This window comes from Ranitomeya imitator, chromosome 7 (assembly GCF_032444005.1).
Source record: "Ranitomeya imitator isolate aRanImi1 chromosome 7, aRanImi1.pri, whole genome shotgun sequence".
In the NCBI taxonomy this organism is placed as follows: Eukaryota; Metazoa; Chordata; class Amphibia; order Anura; family Dendrobatidae; genus Ranitomeya; species Ranitomeya imitator.
The window spans coordinates 141108455-141122174 of NC_091288.1; the positions used below are offsets into that span (position 1 = coordinate 141108455).

The window sequence follows — 13720 nt, forward strand, 5'->3', positions numbered from 1 at the left end:
AGGTGTGATACTTTAGAAAGCCTGCTTAGCGAGTCAGATGCATAAAGAGGAGGAATTTCAAAATAAAATCCACTGGTTTTAAGTTGTCATGCTTGATGCCATCTTTCTTCCTTTTTGGCCCTTATACAGAAGACATTCTTCATCTCACAATTGCACTATCAGTAAAGACGTAGCCAAGGTAAATTTGAGGTTTCATGCAAGTGAAAATCCCATTTTTAAGATAGGAAGTTTCTTTTTGAGATGATGAAAACAAGGCACTGCTGAGATTCGAACTCAGGATCTCCTGTTTACTAGACAGGCGCTTTAACCAACTAAGCCACAGCACCACAAGCTGAAAAGCCTATGAAATGCAATAGAATCTGGATCGATGACAAGGCCTTGGGTTTTGAAGTTCCATAATTGAATGATCCATCTTCTAGCACAGCTTCAACTTGGTACTTGTTTTTCTTCCAAGTTATGACACAGAATAGGCAGATTGAAGGAATGCCACAGCAGGGCCAAAAGAGTTTGCCCCAATCTAACTGTAAAGAATAGACACTGTAATATCTTCAATGAAAACACACTGACCCGTAAAAATAATCATTACATCTTTTCTCCTTAGCGCATGTGCGCCATGTAGACGAGGTGGCCGAGTGGTTAAGGCGATGGACTGCTAATCCATTGTGCTCTGCATGCATGGGTTCGAATCCCATCCTCGTCGGTTTATTCTGCTTGTTTCATGTTGTATTGTTTTCATTTCTAGCCAAAGCGGTAGATACGTCAAGCTTGAAAGTTTATCTTCCTTTTTAAGAAAGCTGCTATCAAACTTTGCAGAGTTAGAAGTGTAAATCCACTGGTTTTATTTTGAAATGCTTGATGCCATCCTTTATTCTCTAAAGAAAGTTATATCGTCTAATTCCTTTTTAAGCGTTTCGACAGCAGAGATTTTTTTTCTCTCAACTGCACTATGTTTTGACTGTGGTAAAGACTTGTTTAATGTCATACAAGAACAAAAGTCCACCTTTTTTTTGCTAAAATGACCCAAACTGAGATGAAGAAAGAAAACCACTGCTGACGTTCGAAATCAAGATTTTCTGTTTACTAAACAGGCACTTAGACCAACTAAGCCAAAGGACAAAAAGGTGTGATACTTTAGAAAGCCTGCTTAGCGAGTCAGATGCATAAAGAGGAGGAATTTCAAAATAAAATCCACTGGTTTTAAGTTGTCATGCTTGATGCCATCTTTCTTCCTTTTTGGCCCTTATACAGAAGACATTCTTCATCTCACAATTGCACTATCAGTAAAGACGTAGCCAAGGTAAATTTGAGGTTTCATGCAAGTGAAAATCCCATTTTTAAGATAGGAAGTTTCTTTTTGAGATGATGAAAACAAGGCACTGCTGAGATTCGAACTCAGGATCTCCTGTTTACTAGACAGGCGCTTTAACCAACTAAGCCACAGCACCACAAGCTGGAAAGCCTATGAAATGCAATAGAATCTGGATCGATGACAAGGCCTTGGGTTTTGAAGTTCCATAATTGAATGATCCATCTTCTAGCACAGCTTCAACTTGGTACTTGTTTTTCTTCCAAGTTATGACACAGAATAGGCAGATTGAAGGAATGCCACAGCAGGGCCAAAAGAGTTTGCCCCAATCTAACTGTAAAGAATAGACACTGTAATATCTTCAATGAAAACACACTGACCCGTAAAAATAATCATTACATCTTTTCTCCTTAGCACATGTGCGCCATGTAGACGAGGTGGCCGAGTGGTTAAGGCGATGGACTGCTAATCCATTGTGCTCTGCATGCATGGGTTCGAATCCCATCCTCGTCGGTTTATTCTGCTTGTTTCATGTTGTATTGTTTTCATTTCTAGCCAAAGCGGTAGATACGTCAAGCTTGAAAGTTTATCTTCCTTTTTAAGAAAGCTGCTATCAAACTTTGCAGAGTTAGAAGTGTAAATCCACTGGTTTTATTTTGAAATGCTTGATGCCATCCTTTATTCTCTAAAGAAAGTTATATCGTCTAATTCCTTTTTAAGCGTTTCGACAGCAGAGATTTTTTTTCTCTCAACTGCACTATGTTTTGACTGTGGTAAAGACTTGTTTAATGTCATACAAGAACAAAAGTCCACCTTTTTTTTGCTAAAATGACCCAAACTGAGATGAAGAAAGAAAACCACTGCTGACGTTCGAAATCAAGATTTTCTGTTTACTAAACAGGCACTTAGACCAACTAAGCCAAAGGACAAAAAGGTGTGATACTTTAGAAAGCCTGCTTAGCGAGTCAGATGCATAAAGAGGAGGAATTTCAAAATAAAATCCACTGGTTTTAAGTTGTCATGCTTGATGCCATCTTTCTTCCTTTTTGGCCCTTATACAGAAGACATTCTTCATCTCACAATTGCACTATCAGTAAAGACGTAGCCAAGGTAAATTTGAGGTTTCATGCAAGTGAAAATCCCATTTTTAAGATAGGAAGTTTCTTTTTGAGATGATGAAAACAAGGCACTGCTGAGATTCGAACTCAGGATCTCCTGTTTACTAGACAGGCGCTTTAACCAACTAAGCCACAGCACCACAAGCTGGAAAGCCTATGAAATGCAATAGAATCTGGATCGATGACAAGGCCTTGGGTTTTGAAGTTCCATAATTGAATGATCCATCTTCTAGCACAGCTTCAACTTGGTACTTGTTTTTCTTCCAAGTTATGACACAGAATAGGCAGATTGAAGGAATGCCACAGCAGGGCCAAAAGAGTTTGCCCCAATCTAACTGTAAAGAATAGACACTGTAATATCTTCAATGAAAACACACTGACCCGTAAAAATAATCATTACATCTTTTCTCCTTAGCGCATGTGCGCCATGTAGACGAGGTGGCCGAGTGGTTAAGGCGATGGACTGCTAATCCATTGTGCTCTGCATGCATGGGTTTGAATCCCATCCTCGTCGGTTTATTCTGCTTGTTTCATGTTGTATTGTTTTGTTTTCATTTCTAGCCAAAGCGGTAGATACGTCAAGCTTGAAAGTTTATCTTCCTTTTTAAGAAAGCTGCTATCAAACTTTGCAGAGTTAGAAGTGTAAATCCACTGGTTTTATTTTGAAATGCTTGATGCCATCCTTTATTCTCTAAAGAAAGTTATATCGTCTAATTCCTTTTTAAGCGTTTCGACAGCAGAGATTTTTTTTCTCTCAACTGCACTATGTTTTGACTGTGGTAAAGACTTGTTTAATGTCATACAAGAACAAAAGTCCACCTTTTTTTTTGCTAAAATGACCCAAACTGAGATGAAGAATGAAAACCACTGCTGACGTTCGAAATCAAGATTTTCTGTTTACTAAACAGGCACTTAGACCAACTAAGCCAAAGGACAAAAAGGTGTGATACTTTAGAAAGCCTGCTTAGCGAGTCAGATGCATAAAGAGGAGGAATTTCAAAATAAAATCCACTGGTTTTAAGTTGTCATGCTTGATGCCATCTTTCTTCCTTTTTGGCCCTTATACAGAAGACATTCTTCATCTCACAATTGCACTATCAGTAAAGACGTAGCCAAGGTAAATTTGAGGTTTCATGCAAGTGAAAATCCCATTTTTAAGATAGGAAGTTTCTTTTTGAGATGATGAAAACAAGGCACTGCTGAGATTCGAACTCAGGATCTCCTGTTTACTAGACAGGCGCTTTAACCAACTAAGCCACAGCACCACAAGCTGAAAAGCCTATGAAATGCAATAGAATCTGGATCGATGACAAGGCCTTGGGTTTTGAAGTTCCATAATTGAATGATCCATCTTCTAGCACAGCTTCAACTTGGTACTTGTTTTTCTTCCAAGTTATGACACAGAATAGGCAGATTGAAGGAATGCCACAGCAGGGCCAAAAGAGTTTGCCCCAATCTAACTGTAAAGAATAGACACTGTAATATCTTCAATGAAAACACACTGACCCGTAAAAATAATCATTACATCTTTTCTCCTTAGCGCATGTGCGCCATGTAGACGAGGTGGCCGAGTGGTTAAGGCGATGGACTGCTAATCCATTGTGCTCTGCATGCATGGGTTCGAATCCCATCCTCGTCGGTTTATTCTGCTTGTTTCATGTTGTATTGTTTTCATTTCTAGCCAAAGCGGTAGATACGTCAAGCTTGAAAGTTTATCTTCCTTTTTAAGAAAGCTGCTATCAAACTTTGCAGAGTTAGAAGTGTAAATCCACTGGTTTTATTTTGAAATGCTTGATGCCATCCTTTATTCTCTAAAGAAAGTTATATCGTCTAATTCCTTTTTAAGCGTTTCGACAGCAGAGATTTTTTTTCTCTCAACTGCACTATGTTTTGACTGTGGTAAAGACTTGTTTAATGTCATACAAGAACAAAAGTCCACCTTTTTTTTGCTAAAATGACCCAAACTGAGATGAAGAAAGAAAACCACTGCTGACGTTCGAAATCAAGATTTTCTGTTTACTAAACAGGCACTTAGACCAACTAAGCCAAAGGACAAAAAGGTGTGATACTTTAGAAAGCCTGCTTAGCGAGTCAGATGCATAAAGAGGAGGAATTTCAAAATAAAATCCACTGGTTTTAAGTTGTCATGCTTGATGCCATCTTTCTTCCTTTTTGGCCCTTATACAGAAGACATTCTTCATCTCACAATTGCACTATCAGTAAAGACGTAGCCAAGGTAAATTTGAGGTTTCATGCAAGTGAAAATCCCATTTTTAAGATAGGAAGTTTCTTTTTGAGATGATGAAAACAAGGCACTGCTGAGATTCGAACTCAGGATCTCCTGTTTACTAGACAGGCGCTTTAACCAACTAAGCCACAGCACCACAAGCTGAAAAGCCTATGAAATGCAATAGAATCTGGATCGATGACAAGGCCTTGGGTTTTGAAGTTCCATAATTGAATGATCCATCTTCTAGCACAGCTTCAACTTGGTACTTGTTTTTCTTCCAAGTTATGACACAGAATAGGCAGATTGAAGGAATGCCACAGCAGGGCCAAAAGAGTTTGCCCCAATCTAACTGTAAAGAATAGACACTGTAATATCTTCAATGAAAACACACTGACCCGTAAAAATAATCATTACATCTTTTCTCCTTAGCGCATGTGCGCCATGTAGACGAGGTGGCCGAGTGGTTAAGGCGATGGACTGCTAATCCATTGTGCTCTGCATGCATGGGTTCGAATCCCATCCTCGTCGGTTTATTCTGCTTGTTTCATGTTGTATTGTTTTCATTTCTAGCCAAAGCGGTAGATACGTCAAGCTTGAAAGTTTATCTTCCTTTTTAAGAAAGCTGCTATCAAACTTTGCAGAGTTAGAAGTGTAAATCCACTGGTTTTATTTTGAAATGCTTGATGCCATCCTTTATTCTCCAAAGAAAGTTATATCGTCTAATTCCTTTTTAAGCGTTTCGACAGCAGATATTTTTTTTCTCTCAACTGCACTATGTTTTGACTGTGGTAAAGACTTGTTTAATGTCATACAAGAACAAAAGTCCACCTTTTTTTTGCTAAAATGACCCAAACTGAGATGAAGAAAGAAAACCACTGCTGACGTTCGAAATCAAGATTTTCTGTTTACTAAACAGGCACTTAGACCAACTAAGCCAAAGGACAAAAAGGTGTGATACTTTAGAAAGCCTGCTTAGCGAGTCAGATGCATAAAGAGGAGGAATTTCAAAATAAAATCCACTGGTTTTAAGTTGTCATGCTTGATGCCATCTTTCTTCCTTTTTGGCCCTTATACAGAAGACATTCTTCATCTCACAATTGCACTATCAGTAAAGACGTAGCCAAGGTAAATTTGAGGTTTCATGCAAGTGAAAATCCCATTTTTAAGATAGGAAGTTTCTTTTTGAGATGATGAAAACAAGGCACTGCTGAGATTCGAACTCAGGATCTCCTGTTTACTAGACAGGCGCTTTAACCAACTAAGCCACAGCACCACAAGCTGGAAAGCCTATGAAATGCAATAGAATCTGGATCGATGACAAGGCCTTGGGTTTTGAAGTTCCATAATTGAATGATCCATCTTCTAGCACAGCTTCAACTTGGTACTTGTTTTTCTTCCAAGTTATGACACAGAATAGGCAGATTGAAGGAATGCCACAGCAGGGCCAAAAGAGTTTGCCCCAATCTAACTGTAAAGAATAGACACTGTAATATCTTCAATGAAAACACACTGACCCGTAAAAATAATCATTACATCTTTTCTCCTTAGCGCATGTGCGCCATGTAGACGAGGTGGCCGAGTGGTTAAGGCGATGGACTGCTAATCCATTGTGCTCTGCATGCATGGGTTCGAATCCCATCCTCGTCAGTTTATTCTGCTTGTTTCATGTTGTATTGTTTTCATTTCTAGCCAAAGCGGTAGATACGTCAAGCTTGAAAGTTTATCTTCCTTTTTAAGAAAGCTGCTATCAAACTTTGCAGAGTTAGAAGTGTAAATCCACTGGTTTTATTTTGAAATGCTTGATGCCATCCTTTATTCTCTAAAGAAAGTTATATCGTCTAATTCCTTTTTAAGCGTTTCGACAGCAGATATTTTTTTTCTCTCAACTGCACTATGTTTTGACTGTGGTAAAGACTTGTTTAATGTCATACAAGAACAAAAGTCCACCTTTTTTTTGCTAAAATGACCCAAACTGAGATGAAGAAAGAAAACCACTGCTGACGTTCGAAATCAAGATTTTCTGTTTACTAAACAGGCACTTAGACCAACTAAGCCAAAGGACAAAAAGGTGTGATACTTTAGAAAGCCTGCTTAGCGAGTCAGATGCATAAAGAGGAGGAATTTCAAAATAAAATCCACTGGTTTTAAGTTGTCATGCTTGATGCCATCTTTCTTCCTTTTTGGCCCTTATACAGAAGACATTCTTCATCTCACAATTGCACTATCAGTAAAGACGTAGCCAAGGTAAATTTGAGGTTTCATGCAAGTGAAAATCCCATTTTTAAGATAGGAAGTTTCTTTTTGAGATGATGAAAACAAGGCACTGCTGAGATTCGAACGCAGGATCTCCTGTTTACTAGACAGGCGCTTTAACCAACTAAGCCACAGCACCACAAGCTGAAAAGCCTATGAAATGCAATAGAATCTGGATCGATGACAAGGCCTTGGGTTTTGAAGTTCCATAATTGAATGATCCATCTTCTAGCACAGCTTCAACTTGGTACTTGTTTTTCTTCCAAGTTATGACACAGAATAGGCAGATTGAAGGAATGCCACAGCAGGGCCAAAAGAGTTTGCCCCAATCTAACTGTAAAGAATAGACACTGTAATATCTTCAATGAAAACACACTGACCCGTAAAAATAATCATTACATCTTTTCTCCTTAGCGCATGTGCGCCATGTAGACGAGGTGGCCGAGTGGTTAAGGCGATGGACTGCTAATCCATTGTGCTCTGCATGCATGGGTTCGAATCCCATCCTCGTCGGTTTATTCTGCTTGTTTCATGTTGTATTGTTTTCATTTCTAGCCAAAGCGGTAGATACGTCAAGCTTGAAAGTTTATCTTCCTTTTTAAGAAAGCTGCTATCAAACTTTGCAGAGTTAGAAGTGTAAATCCACTGGTTTTATTTTGAAATGCTTGATGCCATCCTTTATTCTCTAAAGAAAGTTATATCGTCTAATTCCTTTTTAAGCGTTTCGACAGCAGAGATTTTTTTTCTCTCAACTGCACTATGTTTTGACTGTGGTAAAGACTTGTTTAATGTCATACAAGAACAAAAGTCCACCTTTTTTTTGCTAAAATGACCCAAACTGAGATGAAGAAAGAAAACCACTGCTGACGTTCGAAATCAAGATTTTCTGTTTACTAAACAGGCACTTAGACCAACTAAGCCAAAGGACAAAAAGGTGTGATACTTTAGAAAGCCTGCTTAGCGAGTCAGATGCATAAAGAGGAGGAATTTCAAAATAAAATCCACTGGTTTTAAGTTGTCATGCTTGATGCCATCTTTCTTCCTTTTTGGCCCTTATACAGAAGACATTCTTCATCTCACAATTGCACTATCAGTAAAGACGTAGCCAAGGTAAATTTGAGGTTTCATGCAAGTGAAAATCCCATTTTTAAGATAGGAAGTTTCTTTTTGAGATGATGAAAACAAGGCACTGCTGAGATTCGAACTCAGGATCTCCTGTTTACTAGACAGGCGCTTTAACCAACTAAGCCACAGCACCACAAGCTGGAAAGCCTATGAAATGCAATAGAATCTGGATCGATGACAAGGCCTTGGGTTTTGAAGTTCCATAATTGAATGATCCATCTTCTAGCACAGCTTCAACTTGGTACTTGTTTTTCTTCCAAGTTATGACACAGAATAGGCAGATTGAAGGAATGCCACAGCAGGGCCAAAAGAGTTTGCCCCAATCTAACTGTAAAGAATAGACACTGTAATATCTTCAATGAAAACACACTGACCCGTAAAAATAATCATTACATCTTTTCTCCTTAGCGCATGTGCGCCATGTAGACGAGGTGGCCGAGTGGTTAAGGCGATGGACTGCTAATCCATTGTGCTCTGCATGCATGGGTTCGAATCCCATCCTCGTCGGTTTATTCTGCTTGTTTCATGTTGTATTGTTTTCATTTCTAGCCAAAGCGGTAGATACGTCAAGCTTGAAAGTTTATCTTCCTTTTTAAGAAAGCTGCTATCAAACTTTGCAGAGTTAGAAGTGTAAATCCACTGGTTTTATTTTGAAATGCTTGATGCCATCCTTTATTCTCTAAAGAAAGTTATATCGTCTAATTCCTTTTTAAGCGTTTCGACAGCAGAGATTTTTTTTCTCTCATACACACTGACCCGTAAAAATAATCATTACATCTTTTCTCCTTAGCGCATGTGCGCCATGTAGACGAGGTGGCCGAGTGGTTAAGGCGATGGACTGCTAATCCATTGTGCTCTGCATGCATGGGTTCGAATCCCATCCTCGTCGGTTTATTCTGCTTGTTTCATGTTGTATTGTTTTCATTTCTAGCCAAAGCGGTAGATACGTCAAGCTTGAAAGTTTATCTTCCTTTTTAAGAAAGCTGCTATCAAACTTTGCAGAGTTAGAAGTGTAAATCCACTGGTTTTATTTTGAAATGCTTGATGCCATCCTTTATTCTCTAAAGAAAGTTATATCGTCTAATTCCTTTTTAAGCGTTTCGACAGCAGAGATTTTTTTTCTCTCAACTGCACTATGTTTTGACTGTGGTAAAGACTTGTTTAATGTCATACAAGAACAAAAGTCCACCTTTTTTTTGCTAAAATGACCCAAACTGAGATGAAGAAAGAAAACCACTGCTGACGTTCGAAATCAAGATTTTCTGTTTACTAAACAGGCACTTAGACCAACTAAGCCAAAGGACAAAAAGGTGTGATACTTTAGAAAGCCTGCTTAGCGAGTCAGATGCATAAAGAGGAGGAATTTCAAAATAAAATCCACTGGTTTTAAGTTGTCATGCTTGATGCCATCTTTCTTCCTTTTTGGCCCTTATACAGAAGACATTCTTCATCTCACAATTGCACTATCAGTAAAGACGTAGCCAAGGTAAATTTGAGGTTTCATGCAAGTGAAAATCCCATTTTTAAGATAGGAAGTTTCTTTTTGAGATGATGAAAACAAGGCACTGCTGAGATTCGAACTCAGGATCTCCTGTTTACTAGACAGGCGCTTTAACCAACTAAGCCACAGCACCACAAGCTGAAAAGCCTATGAAATGCAATAGAATCTGGATCGATGACAAGGCCTTGGGTTTTGAAGTTCCATAATTGAATGATCCATCTTCTAGCACAGCTTCAACTTGGTACTTGTTTTTCTTCCAAGTTATGACACAGAATAGGCAGATTGAAGGAATGCCACAGCAGGGCCAAAAGAGTTTGCCCCAATCTAACTGTAAAGAATAGACACTGTAATATCTTCAATGAAAACACACTGACCCGTAAAAATAATCATTACATCTTTTCTCCTTAGCGCATGTGCGCCATGTAGACGAGGTGGCCGAGTGGTTAAGGCGATGGACTGCTAATCCATTGTGCTCTGCATGCATGGGTTCGAATCCCATCCTCGTCGGTTTATTCTGCTTGTTTCATGTTGTATTGTTTTCATTTCTAGCCAAAGCGGTAGATACGTCAAGCTTGAAAGTTTATCTTCCTTTTTAAGAAAGCTGCTATCAAACTTTGCAGAGTTAGAAGTGTAAATCCACTGGTTTTATTTTGAAATGCTTGATGCCATCCTTTATTCTCTAAAGAAAGTTATATCGTCTAATTCCTTTTTAAGCGTTTCGACAGCAGAGATTTTTTTTCTCTCAACTGCACTATGTTTTGACTGTGGTAAAGACTTGTTTAATGTCATACAAGAACAAAAGTCCACCTTTTTTTTGCTAAAATGACCCAAACTGAGATGAAGAAAGAAAACCACTGCTGACGTTCGAAATCAAGATTTTCTGTTTACTAAACAGGCACTTAGACCAACTAAGCCAAAGGACAAAAAGGTGTGATACTTTAGAAAGCCTGCTTAGCGAGTCAGATGCATAAAGAGGAGGAATTTCAAAATAAAATCCACTGGTTTTAAGTTGTCATGCTTGATGCCATCTTTCTTCCTTTTTGGCCCTTATACAGAAGACATTCTTCATCTCACAATTGCACTATCAGTAAAGACGTAGCCAAGGTAAATTTGAGGTTTCATGCAAGTGAAAATCCCATTTTTAAGATAGGAAGTTTCTTTTTGAGATGATGAAAACAAGGCACTGCTGAGATTCGAACTCAGGATCTCCTGTTTACTAGACAGGCGCTTTAACCAACTAAGCCACAGCACCACAAGCTGAAAAGCCTATGAAATGCAATAGAATCTGGATCGATGACAAGGCCTTGGGTTTTGAAGTTCCATAATTGAATGATCCATCTTCTAGCACAGCTTCAACTTGGTACTTGTTTTTCTTCCAAGTTATGACACAGAATAGGCAGATTGAAGGAATGCCACAGCAGGGCCAAAAGAGTTTGCCCCAATCTAACTGTAAAGAATAGACACTGTAATATCTTCAATGAAAACACACTGACCCGTAAAAATAATCATTACATCTTTTCTCCTTAGCGCATGTGCGCCATGTAGACGAGGTGGCCGAGTGGTTAAGGCGATGGACTGCTAATCCATTGTGCTCTGCATGCATGGGTTCGAATCCCATCCTCGTCGGTTTATTCTGCTTGTTTCATGTTGTATTGTTTTCATTTCTAGCCAAAGCGGTAGATACGTCAAGCTTGAAAGTTTATCTTCCTTTTTAAGAAAGCTGCTATCAAACTTTGCAGAGTTAGAAGTGTAAATCCACTGGTTTTATTTTGAAATGCTTGATGCCATCCTTTATTCTCCAAAGAAAGTTATATCGTCTAATTCCTTTTTAAGCGTTTCGACAGCAGATATTTTTTTTCTCTCAACTGCACTATGTTTTGACTGTGGTAAAGACTTGTTTAATGTCATACAAGAACAAAAGTCCACCTTTTTTTTGCTAAAATGACCCAAACTGAGATGAAGAAAGAAAACCACTGCTGACGTTCGAAATCAAGATTTTCTGTTTACTAAACAGGCACTTAGACCAACTAAGCCAAAGGACAAAAAGGTGTGATACTTTAGAAAGCCTGCTTAGCGAGTCAGATGCATAAAGAGGAGGAATTTCAAAATAAAATCCACTGGTTTTAAGTTGTCATGCTTGATGCCATCTTTCTTCCTTTTTGGCCCTTATACAGAAGACATTCTTCATCTCACAATTGCACTATCAGTAAAGACGTAGCCAAGGTAAATTTGAGGTTTCATGCAAGTGAAAATCCCATTTTTAAGATAGGAAGTTTCTTTTTGAGATGATGAAAACAAGGCACTGCTGAGATTCGAACTCAGGATCTCCTGTTTACTAGACAGGCGCTTTAACCAACTAAGCCACAGCACCACAAGCTGAAAAGCCTATGAAATGCAATAGAATCTGGATCGATGACAAGGCCTTGGGTTTTGAAGTTCCATAATTGAATGATCCATCTTCTAGCACAGCTTCAACTTGGTACTTGTTTTTCTTCCAAGTTATGACACAGAATAGGCAGATTGAAGGAATGCCACAGCAGGGCCAAAAGAGTTTGCCCCAATCTAACTGTAAAGAATAGACACTGTAATATCTTCAATGAAAACACACTGACCCGTAAAAATAATCATTACATCTTTTCTCCTTAGCGCATGTGCGCCATGTAGACGAGGTGGCCGAGTGGTTAAGGCGATGGACTGCTAATCCATTGTGCTCTGCATGCATGGGTTCGAATCCCATCCTCGTCGGTTTATTCTGCTTGTTTCATGTTGTATTGTTTTCATTTCTAGCCAAAGCGGTAGATACGTCAAGCTTGAAAGTTTATCTTCCTTTTTAAGAAAGCTGCTATCAAACTTTGCAGAGTTAGAAGTGTAAATCCACTGGTTTTATTTTGAAATGCTTGATGCCATCCTTTATTCTCCAAAGAAAGTTATATCGTCTAATTCCTTTTTAAGCGTTTCGACAGCAGATATTTTTTTTCTCTCAACTGCACTATGTTTTGACTGTGGTAAAGACTTGTTTAATGTCATACAAGAACAAAAGTCCACCTTTTTTTTGCTAAAATGACCCAAACTGAGATGAAGAAAGAAAACCACTGCTGACGTTCGAAATCAAGATTTTCTGTTTACTAAACAGGCACTTAGACCAACTAAGCCAAAGGACAAAAAGGTGTGATACTTTAGAAAGCCTGCTTAGCGAGTCAGATGCATAAAGAGGAGGAATTTCAAAATAAAATCCACTGGTTTTAAGTTGTCATGCTTGATGCCATCTTTCTTCCTTTTTGGCCCTTATACAGAAGACATTCTTCATCTCACAATTGCACTATCAGTAAAGACGTAGCCAAGGTAAATTTGAGGTTTCATGCAAGTGAAAATCCCATTTTTAAGATAGGAAGTTTCTTTTTGAGATGATGAAAACAAGGCACTGCTGAGATTCGAACTCAGGATCTCCTGTTTACTAGACAGGCGCTTTAACCAACTAAGCCACAGCACCACAAGCTGGAAAGCCTATGAAATGCAATAGAATCTGGATCGATGACAAGGCCTTGGGTTTTGAAGTTCCATAATTGAATGATCCATCTTCTAGCACAGCTTCAACTTGGTACTTGTTTTTCTTCCAAGTTATGACACAGAATAGGCAGATTGAAGGAATGCCACAGCAGGGCCAAAAGAGTTTGCCCCAATCTAACTGTAAAGAATAGACACTGTAATATCTTCAATGAAAACACACTGACCCGTAAAAATAATCATTACATCTTTTCTCCTTAGCGCATGTGCGCCATGTAGACGAGGTGGCCGAGTGGTTAAGGCGATGGACTGCTAATCCATTGTGCTCTGCATGCATGGGTTCGAATCCCATCCTCGTCGGTTTATTCTGCTTGTTTCATGTTGTATTGTTTTCATTTCTAGCCAAAGCGGTAGATACGTCAAGCTTGAAAGTTTATCTTCCTTTTTAAGAAAGCTGCTATCAAACTTTGCAGAGTTAGAAGTGTAAATCCACTGGTTTTATTTTGAAATGCTTGATGCCATCCTTTATTCTCTAAAGAAAGTTATATCGTCTAATTCCTTTTTAAGCGTTTCGACAGCAGAGATTTTTTTTCTCTCAACTGCACTATGTTTTGACTGTGGTAAAGACTTGTTTAATCTCATACAAGAACAAAAGTCCACCTTTTTTTTGCTAAAATGACCCA

The 13720-nt window shown here is 38.7% G+C and overlaps 23 non-coding genes across 23 annotated transcripts; 12 read left to right on the plus strand and 11 right to left on the minus strand.

Moving 5' to 3' along the window:
* Positions 1-252: 252 nt before the first annotated feature.
* TRNAT-AGU (transfer RNA threonine (anticodon AGU)) lies at positions 253-326 on the minus strand. The gene has a single exon. It is a non-coding gene; the product is annotated as a tRNA-Thr (tRNA).
* A 292-nt stretch (positions 327-618) lies between these two features.
* On the plus strand, positions 619-700 carry TRNAS-GCU (transfer RNA serine (anticodon GCU)). Its single transcript has one exon. It is a non-coding gene; the product is annotated as a tRNA-Ser (tRNA).
* A 671-nt stretch (positions 701-1371) lies between these two features.
* Positions 1372-1445, minus strand: TRNAT-AGU (transfer RNA threonine (anticodon AGU)). The gene has a single exon. It is a non-coding gene; the product is annotated as a tRNA-Thr (tRNA).
* A 292-nt stretch (positions 1446-1737) lies between these two features.
* TRNAS-GCU (transfer RNA serine (anticodon GCU)) lies at positions 1738-1819 on the plus strand. The gene has a single exon. It is a non-coding gene; the product is annotated as a tRNA-Ser (tRNA).
* Positions 1820-2490: 671 nt separating this feature from the next.
* TRNAT-AGU (transfer RNA threonine (anticodon AGU)) lies at positions 2491-2564 on the minus strand. The gene has a single exon. It is a non-coding gene; the product is annotated as a tRNA-Thr (tRNA).
* Positions 2565-3615: 1051 nt separating this feature from the next.
* Positions 3616-3689, minus strand: TRNAT-AGU (transfer RNA threonine (anticodon AGU)). The gene has a single exon. It is a non-coding gene; the product is annotated as a tRNA-Thr (tRNA).
* A 292-nt stretch (positions 3690-3981) lies between these two features.
* Positions 3982-4063, plus strand: TRNAS-GCU (transfer RNA serine (anticodon GCU)). Its single transcript has one exon. It is a non-coding gene; the product is annotated as a tRNA-Ser (tRNA).
* A 671-nt stretch (positions 4064-4734) lies between these two features.
* On the minus strand, positions 4735-4808 carry TRNAT-AGU (transfer RNA threonine (anticodon AGU)). Its single transcript has one exon. It is a non-coding gene; the product is annotated as a tRNA-Thr (tRNA).
* A 292-nt stretch (positions 4809-5100) lies between these two features.
* On the plus strand, positions 5101-5182 carry TRNAS-GCU (transfer RNA serine (anticodon GCU)). The gene has a single exon. It is a non-coding gene; the product is annotated as a tRNA-Ser (tRNA).
* Positions 5183-5853: 671 nt separating this feature from the next.
* Positions 5854-5927, minus strand: TRNAT-AGU (transfer RNA threonine (anticodon AGU)). The gene has a single exon. It is a non-coding gene; the product is annotated as a tRNA-Thr (tRNA).
* Positions 5928-6219: 292 nt separating this feature from the next.
* Positions 6220-6301, plus strand: TRNAS-GCU (transfer RNA serine (anticodon GCU)). The gene has a single exon. It is a non-coding gene; the product is annotated as a tRNA-Ser (tRNA).
* A 1037-nt stretch (positions 6302-7338) lies between these two features.
* On the plus strand, positions 7339-7420 carry TRNAS-GCU (transfer RNA serine (anticodon GCU)). Its single transcript has one exon. It is a non-coding gene; the product is annotated as a tRNA-Ser (tRNA).
* A 671-nt stretch (positions 7421-8091) lies between these two features.
* TRNAT-AGU (transfer RNA threonine (anticodon AGU)) lies at positions 8092-8165 on the minus strand. The gene has a single exon. It is a non-coding gene; the product is annotated as a tRNA-Thr (tRNA).
* Positions 8166-8457: 292 nt separating this feature from the next.
* TRNAS-GCU (transfer RNA serine (anticodon GCU)) lies at positions 8458-8539 on the plus strand. Its single transcript has one exon. It is a non-coding gene; the product is annotated as a tRNA-Ser (tRNA).
* A 300-nt stretch (positions 8540-8839) lies between these two features.
* TRNAS-GCU (transfer RNA serine (anticodon GCU)) lies at positions 8840-8921 on the plus strand. The gene has a single exon. It is a non-coding gene; the product is annotated as a tRNA-Ser (tRNA).
* Positions 8922-9592: 671 nt separating this feature from the next.
* On the minus strand, positions 9593-9666 carry TRNAT-AGU (transfer RNA threonine (anticodon AGU)). Its single transcript has one exon. It is a non-coding gene; the product is annotated as a tRNA-Thr (tRNA).
* Positions 9667-9958: 292 nt separating this feature from the next.
* TRNAS-GCU (transfer RNA serine (anticodon GCU)) lies at positions 9959-10040 on the plus strand. The gene has a single exon. It is a non-coding gene; the product is annotated as a tRNA-Ser (tRNA).
* A 671-nt stretch (positions 10041-10711) lies between these two features.
* TRNAT-AGU (transfer RNA threonine (anticodon AGU)) lies at positions 10712-10785 on the minus strand. The gene has a single exon. It is a non-coding gene; the product is annotated as a tRNA-Thr (tRNA).
* A 292-nt stretch (positions 10786-11077) lies between these two features.
* TRNAS-GCU (transfer RNA serine (anticodon GCU)) lies at positions 11078-11159 on the plus strand. Its single transcript has one exon. It is a non-coding gene; the product is annotated as a tRNA-Ser (tRNA).
* Positions 11160-11830: 671 nt separating this feature from the next.
* TRNAT-AGU (transfer RNA threonine (anticodon AGU)) lies at positions 11831-11904 on the minus strand. The gene has a single exon. It is a non-coding gene; the product is annotated as a tRNA-Thr (tRNA).
* A 292-nt stretch (positions 11905-12196) lies between these two features.
* TRNAS-GCU (transfer RNA serine (anticodon GCU)) lies at positions 12197-12278 on the plus strand. Its single transcript has one exon. It is a non-coding gene; the product is annotated as a tRNA-Ser (tRNA).
* A 671-nt stretch (positions 12279-12949) lies between these two features.
* TRNAT-AGU (transfer RNA threonine (anticodon AGU)) lies at positions 12950-13023 on the minus strand. The gene has a single exon. It is a non-coding gene; the product is annotated as a tRNA-Thr (tRNA).
* Positions 13024-13315: 292 nt separating this feature from the next.
* TRNAS-GCU (transfer RNA serine (anticodon GCU)) lies at positions 13316-13397 on the plus strand. Its single transcript has one exon. It is a non-coding gene; the product is annotated as a tRNA-Ser (tRNA).
* The last annotated feature ends 323 nt before the right edge of the window (positions 13398-13720 follow it).